The following is a 13,062-nucleotide window of genomic DNA, read 5'->3' on the forward strand; positions in this document are numbered from 1 at the left end:
TCCATTGAGTCAGTGATGCCATCCAGCCATCTCATCCTCTGTTGTCCCCTTCTCCTCCTGCCCCCAATGCCTCCCAGCATCAGAGTCTTTTGCAATGAGCCAGCTCTTCGCATGAGGTGGCCAAAGCACTGGAGTTTCAGCTTTAGCATCAGTCCTGCCAAAGAATACCCAGGGCTGATCTCCTTCAGAATGGACTGGTTGGATCTCCTTGCAGTCCAAGGGACTCTCAAGAGTCTTCTCCAACACCACAGTTCAAAAGCATCAATTCTTCGGGGCTCAGCCTTCTTCACAGTCCAACTCTCACATCCATACATGACTACTGGAAAAACCATAGCCTTAACTAGATGGACCTTTGCTGGCAAAGTAACATCTCTGCTTTTTTAAGTATTTTAACCTTTAACCTCTTGTTTAACTGAGACTTATTCTCTTAAACTGGATTTGTTGTTAAAAATTGCAGTTTATTTAGTAGTTCATTTGTGCCACTAATGCAGTATTTTAAACTCTTAATGCTGAGGTTCTTTATAAAATTTTTAAATATAATGTCCTTTTATTGAGTCTATTGTTTGTGGACATTTTCTTTAAAAGAATAGCCCCACATTTAGGGTTTACATGTAAAAAAGAGATTTTCATTATTTCCCAGACATTATTCAGTTTAGTCCCGTTTAGTCCACAGTCATGTCAGACACTTTGCAACCTCATGGACTTTGGCACGCCAGGCCTACCTGTCCATCACCAACTCCCAGAGTCCACCCAAACTCATGTCCATTGTGATACCATCTAACCATCTAATCCTCTGTCTTTCCCTTCTCTGTGTGCCCTCAATCTTTCCCAGCATTGGGGCCTTTTAAAATGACTCAGTTTTTCGCATCAGGTGGCCAAAGTATTGGAGTTTCAGCTTCAACATCAGTCCTTCTAATGAAAACCCAGGACTGATCTCCTTTAGGATGGACTGGTTGGATCTCCTTGCATCCAAGGGACTCTCAAGAGTCTTCCAACACCACAGTTCAAAAGGATCAATTCTTTGGTGCTCAGCTTTCTTTATAGTCCAACTCTCACATCCATACATGCCTACTGGAAAAACCATAGCCTTGACTAGATGGACCTTTGTTGGCAAAGTAATGTCTCTGCTTTTGAATGTGCGATCTAGGTTGGTCATAACTTTTCTTCCAAGGAGTAAGCGTCTTTAAATTTCATGGCTGCAACCATCAGGTGCAGTGATTTTGGAGCCCCCAAAACTAAAGTCAGCCACTGTTTCCATTGTTTCCCCATCTATTTCCCATGAAGTGATGGAACCAGATTCCATGATCTTAGTTTTCTGAGTGTTTAGCTTTAAGTCAACTTTTTCACTCTCCTCTTTCACTTTCATCAAGAGGCATTTTAGTTCCTCTTCACTTTCTGCCATAAGGGTGGTGTCATCTGCATACCTGAGGTTACTGATATTTCTCCTGGCAATTTTGATTCCAGCTTGTGCTTCATCCAGACCAGCATTTCTCATGATGTACTCTGCATAGAAGTTTAATAAGCAGGGTGACAATATACAGCCTTGATGTACTCCTTTTCCTATTTGGAACCAGTCTGTTGTTCCATGTCCAGTTCTAACTGTTGCTTTCTGACCTGCATACAGATTTCTCAAGAGGCAGGTCAGGTGGTCTGGTATCCCCATCTCTTTAAGAATTTTCCACAGTTTGTTGTGATCCACACAGTCAAAGGCTTTGGCATAGTCAATAAAGCAGAAAGAGATGTTTTTCTGGAACTCTCTTGCTGTTTCCATGATCCAGCGGATGTTGGCAATTTGATCTCTGGTTCCTCTGCATTTTCTAAATGCAGCTTGAACATCTGGAAGTTCATGGTTCAGGTACTGTTGAAGCCTGGATTGGAGAATTTTGAGCGTTACTTTGCTAGAGTGTGAGATGAGAGCAATTGTGTGGTAGTTTGAGCATTCTTTGGCATTGCCTTTCTTTGAGATTGGAATGAAAATTGACCTTTTCCAGTCCCATGGCCACTGCTGAGTTTTTCAAATTTTCTGAGATATTGAGTGCAACACTTTTACAGCATCATCTTTTAGGATTTGAAATAGCTCAACTGGAATTCCATTACCTCCACTAGCTTTGTTCATAGTGATGCTTTCTATGGCCTACTTGACTTCACATTCCAGGATGTCTGGCTCTAGGTGAGTGATCACACCATCATGATTATCTGAGTTGTGAAGATCTTTTTTGCACAGTTCTCTTAGTATTCTTACCACCTCTTCTTAATATCTTCTGTAAGATGTAGGTAAGAGAAACCCCACTAAGATGGTAGGCGTTGAGACAGGGCATCAGAGGGCAGACAGACTGTAACCACAATGACAGAAAACTAGCCAATATGATTATATGGAGCACATCCTTGTCTAACTCAATGAAACTAAGCCATGCCATGTACGGCAACCCAAGACAGACGGGTAATAGTGGAGAGTTCTGACAAAATATGGTCCACTGGAGAAGGGAATGGCAAACAACTTCAGTATCCTAGCCTTGAGAATCCCATTAACAGTATGAAAAGGCAAAAATATAGAACACTGAAAGAGGAACTCCCCAGGTCAGTAATGCCCAATATGCTACTGGAGATCAGTGGAGAAATAACTTCAGAAAGAATGAAGGGACGGAGCCAAAGCAAAAACAATACTCAAATGTGGATGTGACTGGTGATAGAAGCAAGGTCCGATGCTGTAAAGAGCAATATTGCATAGGAACCTGGAATGTCAGGTCCATGAATCAAGGCAAATTGGAAGTCGTCAAACAGGAGATGGCAAGAGTGAACATCAACATTCTAGAAATCAGAGAACTAAAATGGACTGGAAATGGTGAATTTAACTCAGATGACTATTACGTCTACTACTGTGGGCAGGAATCCCTCAGAAGAAATGGAGTAGCCATCATGGTCAACAAAAGAGTCCAAAATGCAGTACATAGATAAAATCTCAAAAACAACAGTATGATCTCTGTTCATTTCCAAGGCAAACCATTCAATATCAAGGTAATCCAAGTCTATGGCCCAACCAGTAACACTGAAGTTGATGAAGTTGAACCGTTCTATGAAGACCTGCGAGACCTTTTAGAACTAACACCCCCAAAAAAGATGTCCTTTTCATTATAGGGGACTGGAATGCAAAAGTAGGAAGTCAAGAAACACCTGGAGTAACAGGCAAATTTGGCCTTGGAATGCAGAATGAAGCAGGGCAAAGACTAATAGAGTTTTGCCAAGAAAGTGCACTGGTCATAGAAAACACCCTCTTTCAACAACACCAGAGAAGACTCTACACATGGACATCAGATAATCAACACCAAAATCTTGATTATATTCTTTGCAGCCAAAGATGAAGAAGCTCTATACAGTCAGCAAAAAAGACTGGGAGCTGACTGTGGCTCAGATCATGAATTCCTTAATGCCAAATTCAAACTTAAATTGAAGTGGGGAAAGCCACTAGACCATTCATGTATAACCTAAATCAAATCCCTTATGCCTATACAATGGAAGTGAGCAAAAGATTTAAGGGACTAGATCTGATAGACAGAGTGCCCGATGAACTATGGACGGAGGTTCGTGAAATTCTACAGGAGACAGGGATCAAGACCATCTCCAAGAAAAATAAATGCAATAAAGCAAATTGGATGTTTGAGCAGGCCTTACAAATGGCTGTGAAAATAAGAGAAGTGAAAAATGAAGGAGAAAAGGAAAGATATACCCATTTCAATGCAGAGTTCCAAACAATAGCAAGGAGAGATAAGAAAGCCTTCCTCAGTGATGAGTGCAAAGAAATAGAGGAAAACAATAGAATGGGGAAGACTAGAGATTTATTCAGAAAATCAGAGATACCAAGGGAACATATCATGCAAAGATATTCTCGATAAAGGACAGAAATGGTATGGACCTAACAGAAGCAGAAGGTATTAAGAAGAGGTGGCAATAATATACAGAAAAACTGTATAAAAAATATCTTCATGACCGAGATACTCATGATGGTATGATCACTCACCCTGACATTATTATTCTACCTCAAATTCAAACAAATACGCCAGTTCTGCAATATGAAGCAACATCTACTAACCAACCAATTGTCTTAAGTGTTTGTAAAATATAGTTTTGGGTTTTCCCTGGATAATTTCTAAAAATATTTTTGGCATAAAAATAATTTAGTTATCTTATGAATTATGTAACACTGCAAAAGCAGAATACTATCATTGTATTTGTCCATTATTGTTTTCCAAACTGAAGTCCAGCACAACTATAGCAATGCAAAATACATGGAAAATATACACCCTGTTTCTCCATAGCTTAAATTTCATTCCTAAGATTATACATGAGTATATAAAATACTCTCGGATTTTACATGTCTTTCTAACAAAGAGGATAGTGTTATGGGCGCGTTTAAATCACAAATAACTTTTAAATTTATTATTATTGTAAGTATTTTTATTCTAAAGCAGATCTATCTTCCAAAGTGTCATAGGCTAAAATTTTCTTCAAATCTTTAAATATATGATCAATTGCATTAAGTTAGGTTATCAGACGATCTAAAAGTACTTAAAAACAGAAAAATAATCTTATTCTACCATCCCATCAGGTAGAATTGGAGCCAAAGAAAAGTCCTTTTAAAATGGCCAGATACTAACAAGAGAAAACTTTACGTAAAGGGTTTGGATTCAGATATTCATTCTGAAAACTGATTCTTACCTAATTCAGGTACTTTTCTTAACACTGACATTCCTTCCTTTCATTACTGGCTCCTTTCAATTCCAAGGAGTTGATTCATGGATACAAACAGGTTCCCTTACTCCATTAGCTGTGAACGGTTTGATATTCTGCTTGGCAGCATTTACAATGAGGGATGGAAGGGATGACAAATTAGATCTCTCATTCAATCATATTTCTTTTTAGTACTCTTTCTAATTTTTGCATGAGGTCTCTCCTTTGATCCAGCTTCAAAATATATGTTCATTCCTAACTTTGAATCTTTCTTCTTTGTCATTCTGATGAATAGAAAAGCACATATTAAAGTTGTCATCTGGGAATGAGTCTATCGTCTACAGATCATCGGCAGGGCGGCCAAAGAGTTTTTCTACCAAATCGTATTCCCAGCAGGAGTAGATATAGACACTCTAACAAACTCTGGGCACAGTGACATCTGTATCTCTGAGAAGGGATCAATTTGCATACCATCTGGCACCAGAGAATTGAACTACTTGAAGTCCTAGTGGAGATGCTTTTGGCTCTGGCAATCAGGTTACAGATATGTGGCGAGTTAAATGCTCCAACAGAGCTGCTGACAGGAGTATTACAGCCGTGAAAAGACAAACTGGGTGGTATCATTGGACGGGCTAGAATAAATGTAACAAAAGGAAGACATCTAACTTTGTAATTTATCTTCCTGTGGAAATTCCAGAAGGGCTTATATGTCATATTCATTCACAGTATTAACATTCATCTTTCAGAAATGTTAGTTTTTTAAATAAAGACATTAGCCTTGAGATTCAATTAAAAAAGGATGAGAATATTCCTTCCAAGGTGCAACATACTGTGTCTGTAAGTAACAGCTTGAGAGAAAATTACAGTCATTAGGGTGCAATGGTAAGGAGTTTTTATTTCTATTTAATTCAAATTAAATCGCATTCAAAATACACGGGGAACAGGGGTGGTTATTGCCAGGAATGCTATTAAAGCTTCTGTTCAGTATTTCTGTAGACTGTTTATTAAAATGGGACTGACAGCATCATCTTGGCCATTGCCCTTCTGTTCACTCTCCACTCATGACCACCCTAAATGCAACTGCTGCTTGGAAGTAGGATCAGGGAGTGGAGATGGGAGAGTGAGGGAAGGGAGGCTTGATAGAAAGAACTAACATATTACAGCTTAGGAGAGAAGAAGTTTTAACATTTTTACTCATTATTCCAAGATTGGTTTTATAAAAAAGAAACTCTGTAGTTTGTTTGTGATACCTGCATTTTTTAAATGAATTATAGGATTGATTTACTTTTTTTTTCTTATGAGCATGATAAATTAATTTTCATAAAAACTTCAGCCAACTTCCAAGAAGAAAATACTTAGTGTACTTTACTTGTTTTAACTTGCGGGGCGGGGGGGGCGGGGGGGGCTGGGCGGGTGACTTACCTGGTGGCTCAGATGGTAAAGAGTTCTCCTGCAATGCGGGAGACCTGGGTTTAATCACGGCCTCAATCAATGGCACCAGTATGACCTTTGCTTCCATTATCCCCTTCTCATAAGGACCCCTGTGATTACAATGGACCCACCTGGAAAAGCCAGGATAATCCTTAAAATAGTTACATCTGCAGAGTCCTTTTGCCAGGTAAGGTAGGTAACAGGTTCTGGGATTTGGACATGGACAGCTGTGTAAGAACATTATTTTACATACGACACAGAGAAGGCACCAAATGATCATAGGAGGCACACAATTTCCACCAGGGTTACCTGCCATCTTATTGTGACAGATGATGGCAATGGTGTTACAATCATCAGCAATGTTCTCTTTGATAGGAGGAAATGGAAGTCACTCTCCTGCCTCTAGACAGTCATTGATTCACTTATGCATAAGTCTTATTGAACAATAACCTGAAGCAATGGAAGAAGTCGTCTCTTCACAAGAAGTTTATAATCTACTATAAGTTAAAAAGTATGCAGATAAGTAATCATAAGAGAAGGCAAAGTGGTAAGTGCCCTAGGAAGTGAATCCTATGATTCAGGAGATAGGGGACAAAGTGTACACTGAACAGGGTTAGCAGTGAAGGCTTCTTTTTAAATTTCTTTATTTAGTAAGTACTTAGCATTTCTTACTTTATTCCAGACATCAATTTACATATTTTCAAAAATTACTTGTTTAGCTCTTATAACAACCCTTTCTAAAATATTATTATTTTTACAGCCATTTCACAGATGAGGGAGCTGAGCCACAAATACGTTAAAAAGTAAAATAAGTCATACCCAGAAAGAGGTCTGAGCCCAAGCATTCTGACTCTGGATTCTCTTCTTAACCACTACCCTAAGCTGCCCCTTAGAGAGGGCCATTAAGCCAGGCTTTTTCAAGTACTATATTAAAAGGTTTGTGAGTGGAGAAGACAAAAAACATTCTGGGATATAAAAAAGTGGCTTATTTGAAGGCAGGAAAGCAAAGAACATGATTGTTCAGCTAAATATCATAACTCATTTGTCTTAAAGAGTAAGGAGACACATAGCTGTATGTAATGTGTACCCTCACGTTTACAGATGAACAAAACTCCAAACCATTTGGCCATACCACCTACCCCAGGGCATCTTAAACTTTCAAGTCACCTTAACCTGAATCTCAAGTTGAGTATAAATATGAAGCTCATAACATCTTGGTTTGAAGAATTTTGGTTTACTAGCAATTATCTGTCAGGTTATGTAGGTTATTTCAGGTCTGGAAATTTCTCTCTGTCTTTGTATATGTTTTTCTCATCATAAGAATTACTAAATCATATTAATATATAGCTTCATGATACCAAAGGGCAAAACAGGAAAGTGGTAAAGAGTTTCAGAATCAGACATACCTGGATTTGAATAACAACTCTGCTCATTCCTAGTTGTATCAACATATTCGCCTCCTTTAGGCTAAGTTTCTCCATCTTAGGAGAAATGAGGGTAAAAACAATTTCCACTTCTTCAAATAGTGGTTATAAGTATTAAAGATTGCATTTTGAAACACATAATACCGACTATTAATTACTCAGTAAATGTTAGCTACTATTAGCCAATCATTTGATATTTACATTGACATAATGTGGCAGGAATTAGATTGGGAGGTATTCATAACACAGCAAAGTGAAAATTTCAATGTGGAAGAAAGATTATTTTTTAACAATGATTTTTTTTAAATGGCAGCAAGGTATACCAGTTAGAAAAATAGATTTTGGACTAAGAAAAGACTAGTTGAAATTCATGACTTTGCTATCTGACTCAAGAGTGTTAATTAGCTTTCTGAATCTATTCTTTCCATCTGAATAAAAAAATATAAATAAAACTGTATAATCAATGCATTACACATAAAAAACTATTAATAATATATCACCATAAATAACAACTTTGTTTAACAATTCTAACTGGATTCCTATTATTTCTTTCTAAATACTATTTATAATAAAAAGTTCAAAAGTAGTAACAAAGATAGAAGAATAGCCCATTAGTGGCATATCAATGTTAGATCAACAATTTACTAATGGTTTTAAGAGAACACATCATCTGGTTATTTTACATTGGACCACAATTCTTTTTTGACCAAAAAAAAAAAAAAAAAAAAACCCTCACATTGCATTTTTTAATATGTAAATTTATGCCTGAATTCACTTATTTGGCTTTGATAAAAGCAGTCAAATCATTGTTTGGAAACAATTGTTTTCAAAAAATGCAAATTTAAAATAATAAAAATAATATAGTGCCCAGTTCCTTTTAAAAGAGAATGAAATGAAGTCATTTTCAGCAATGTGGATGAACCTAGAGATTGTCACACTGTGAAGTAAGTCAAACAGAGAAAGACAAATATTACATGATACCACTTATACAAGGAATCTAAAAACTGGTACAAATAGACTTATTTACAAACAGAATAGATCCACAGATATAGAAATCAAACCAGGGGGGTTTGGTAGGGGAGATAAATAAATTGGGAGATTGGGATAGACATATACCCAAGGAAATCAAAGCAGTCAATCCTAAAAGAAATCAATCCTAAATATTCACTGGAAAAGGGGACGCTGAAGCTGAAGCCCAAATACTTTGGCCACCTGATGCGAAGAGCAGACTCACTGGAAAAGACCCTGATGCTTGGAAGGATTGAGGGCAGAAGCAAAGGTTGACAGAGGATGAGATGGTTGGATAGCACCATCGACTCAATGGACATGAGTTTGAGGAAACCCCAGGAGATAAAGTGAAGGACAGGGAAGTCTGGCATGCTGTAGTCTAATGGGGTCACAAAGAGTCATAAATGACTGAGTGGCTGAACAACAATTATATATAAAATAGATAACTAATAAGAACCTACTGTATACCACACAGAACTCTACTCAGTACCCTGTGATGGCCTATGTGGGAACAGAATCTAGAAAGAGTATATGTATGTATCACTGACTCACTTTGCTATACACTCGAAACTAACACAACATTGTAAATCAACTATCAGTTCAGTTCAGTCGCTCAGTCGTGTCCAACTCTTCACGACCCCATGAATCGCAGCAGGCCAGGCCTCCCTACCCATCACCAACTCCCGGAGTTCACTCAGACTCACGTCCATCGAGTCAGTGATTCCATCCAGCCATCTCATCCTCTGTCATCCCCTTTTCCTCCTGCCCCCAATCCCTCCCAGCATCAGAGTCTTCTCCAATGAGTCAACTCTACTCCAATAAAAATTAATTTTAAAAATAAATTGGATTTTTATAATTTATTTATATAGTCTAATTAACAGTTGCTGACTGAATCAGGTCAGTTTGGAAAATTTAGTACATTTTCTGACATCTGTTCTTGAGTCATTGTTTACTAAAGCTGCACTTTTACAACAGGAGGGGAAATTATTATAAAGGTAATTGATAAACTAAGCATTTCCAACCGAAGGAATGAGCTGATTTTGCAACAGCAAATGGTTCTGAAAAATTTAAAGTACATATTCAAGGAGTCCCAGATTTATAGGTACAGCCTCCTTGATACCAATAGCTTCAGCTAGGATTTATTGAGGAACTCTTAGTGCCAAGCACTTTAAAAGAAGCAGCACATTTATGACAAATTAAAACCTATGAGAGATAGCTTATCTCACATGCACCCATTTTCCAGATGAATAAAATAAGGTTTACATGAGTTAAAAAGTTTTGTTCAAGCCATATCATTGGTAAGTGGTAGATATGGGACTTGAATTCATGTATGGGCAATTCTAAATATTGTATTTTTAACTTCTAATTTTACTATCTTTACAGATAAGCACAGAAAATATCTATTCCCATATACTTTCAATAAATATTACTTTTATCTTTCAAAGCACATCGGATGCGCCTTACTTTTGCCTCTGCCGTCTTCTCCATCACCAGGATGCCGTCATCATTGTCGTAGGCTAGGCTCTTCAACTCCTCCCAGCCTCCCAGTCTCTCAACCATGGCACCCCTCCCATTCATCGTCTTGCTTGGCTCCCTTCACTCTTTCACTGCACTGAACTGTACTGTACCGAACATGGAGAAAGGTGCGTTGGGGAGAAGAGCAGAGTAATTCATTCCTTCTTTCTGCACTGAAAGCCCCAACACACTAATTTTGGGTGCTACATAGACCTTGATAAAATGACTAGTATGTACAGTCTAGGATTTTCTCTGAAAAATAGATCTTCAAAATCTCATCTTGTACATTTACATACTCAAAAAATTCTCTACTTTTAAATCAATTTTAATCATTTTTATTTAATTCTAAGAGATAACTACAATATAACCAAAGGAATGAAACTTTTAAATTTTATTTTTTCTTTGGAGCTTTCAAATAAAACCCATAAGAGAGAGAAAAAATGATCAATAAGTAGTCAATATTGGTGACTCAAATATTTTATTAGGGTTAGTCACAAATATATTAGTGACTCAAATAGATCAAATGTTTTAAGGGTCATTTTCCATAGATCTAGGTTGAAAAGGAGCTGTGGAGAAAAAGAAGGAAGATAACTCTTCAAGTGAGAATAAAGGTTAAATTAGAGAGCAAAGGTGAAGGGAAAATGAAAAATATGAAAAATGAGAAAACATAGATTTGAAAAATAGAGGAGATAAAAAATAAAAAATATGGAAGACTAGAAAGCAGCAGACAGCTTCCAAAGGAATAGTATAATATGCCATTCCAGTCATTGACTGCATTTATTATCATTATACACCAGATCTCAAATTCAAATCTCACTTCTTTCCTTAATAGGCTTCCAAGCATGAAGGCTGTGAATCTTTTAGGGCCTCAGCTTCATGCTTTAGAAAGTTTCAGTAAAGACCAAATGAAACACTATTTTGTGCACTTTGCAAACTGGGCTTTGCAAGGGGATATGGATACAAAGAAGGTTATGGTTACAGAAGGTTCAAAAAGCCACAGGATAAACATAACATATCCATTGAGCACCAACCTGTTTAAAATATTGTCTATATGTTTAAAAGGATATCCATACTTGGAAGTAGCAAGCAAAATTTTACTTTTTATTCAGATTACACATATACCTTTAAAAAAGTTCATGCATATGAAGTCGTCCAAATATAACTTGACCTAATAAGCACTATTTGATAGCTTAGAGAAAATTAAATGTCCTCTGAGCTTTTAAAAAGCATTAGAAGTTTATGGCAAAATACATTTCAGAAACATGGTATGTTGTATCTAACAATGCACATAAACATTTAAGGCACTAAAGAATCCTACAGTAGAAAACCTAGTTAATGTATTCAACTTCAATATAATCAGTATATTTACTCATGAAATTCTACTCTTCTATGAAATGCCTATTAATAATTATAAGTACACTAGAGTCTGGGGGAAAACTTTAGTAAGCTGTTCTGAGAGCTTTCTCACCAGCTGCCATAAATACTCCTCTTCCTCTGGGAACACACAATTGGAATTCTCAATAAATATCTTACACAGAACTTTTTGAACATAACTCACATGTAAGGTAAGAACAATTTTTTATGAGACATGATTTTTCTAAGAACTGGACCCTTTTATAATGTAATCTATGTCTATAATGGGGAAGAGACATTTCTATATACATTTCCTGTATGGAAGTTGACATATAGAAATATTAAATACCTCCCATCTTACATGAAGTTTATAATTTTCCTTACAAACTGTAGTGCTTTTTTTAAAAAAAATTAAGTGCCTCATTCAGATCCTGAATGAGTATACAAGGATCATTGTATAATAAACTATATAAACTGTATATTATTATATAATAGACTATACAATATCATGATTCATTATAAAACTATTAAAATAAATTCTGCTATTCAAATATTACAATATATGTAATTGTACAATTCACCTGGAAACTTCTAAAGTCTTTAGAGTTCCTATCATTTTCTTTTTTTATTATTATTATTTATTGGAGTATAGTTGATTTACAGTGTTGCATTAGTTTCATGTGTATAACTGTCTGGAGAATCCCAGGGATGGTGGAGCCTGGTGGGCTGCTGTCTATGGGGTTGCACAGAGTCGGACACGACCGAAGCGACTTAGCAGCATGTGTATGACAGAGTCAGTCACACATATACATGTGGTGGTTTAGATGCTAAGTCGTGTCTGACTCTTGCGACCCCATGGGTGGTAGCCTGCCAGGCTCCTCTGTCTATGGGATTCTCCAGGCAAGATTACTGGAGTGGGTTGCCATTTCCTTTTCCAGGGGATCTTCCCGACCCAGGAATCAAACTCCAGTCTCCTGCATTGCAGGCAGATTCTTAACCAACTGAGCTACCCGGGAAGCCTCAGGTATGCATATATCTACTCATATACATGTATACTCGTATACACATATCTACACATATACATATATCTATTTATTTTTAGATTATTTTCCTATTACAGGTAATTACAGAGTATAGTTCCCTATACTATACAGTAGGTCCTTATTAGTTATCTACTTTATATGTCAATCCCAATCTCCCAATTTTTCCACCCCCTTTTTCTGCTTGGTAATCATAAATTTATTTTCAACCTCTGTGATGCCTATCATTTTAATAGTCACTGCTTCTGTAAGGACAAATAGAGGACACAAAAAGTGTACTGACATGAGTTTATAGGGCATTCATATAAGCTCACTATCTGACTAAATGAGAGGAAAAAAAACTGAATTATTTAAATTCTCACCTCATCAAGTCACCAAAATTATACTCTACTAACTTAAGTTGTTACAGAATAATCAAAATTGCAAATACTGAATCTTCCATATCAAAATTTATACTCTCCTACACACACAAAAAAAATATGTGTTAATTAATAATCCCAAGCAAAAGCTTGAGTATATAAATTAACATGCTGGTTAATTTTTTAAAAACTTTTCAGATCTTCCAT

Source organism: Capra hircus, chromosome 4 (genome assembly GCF_001704415.2).
Source record: "Capra hircus breed San Clemente chromosome 4, ASM170441v1, whole genome shotgun sequence".
Lineage (NCBI taxonomy): Eukaryota > Metazoa > Chordata > Mammalia > Artiodactyla > Bovidae > Capra > Capra hircus.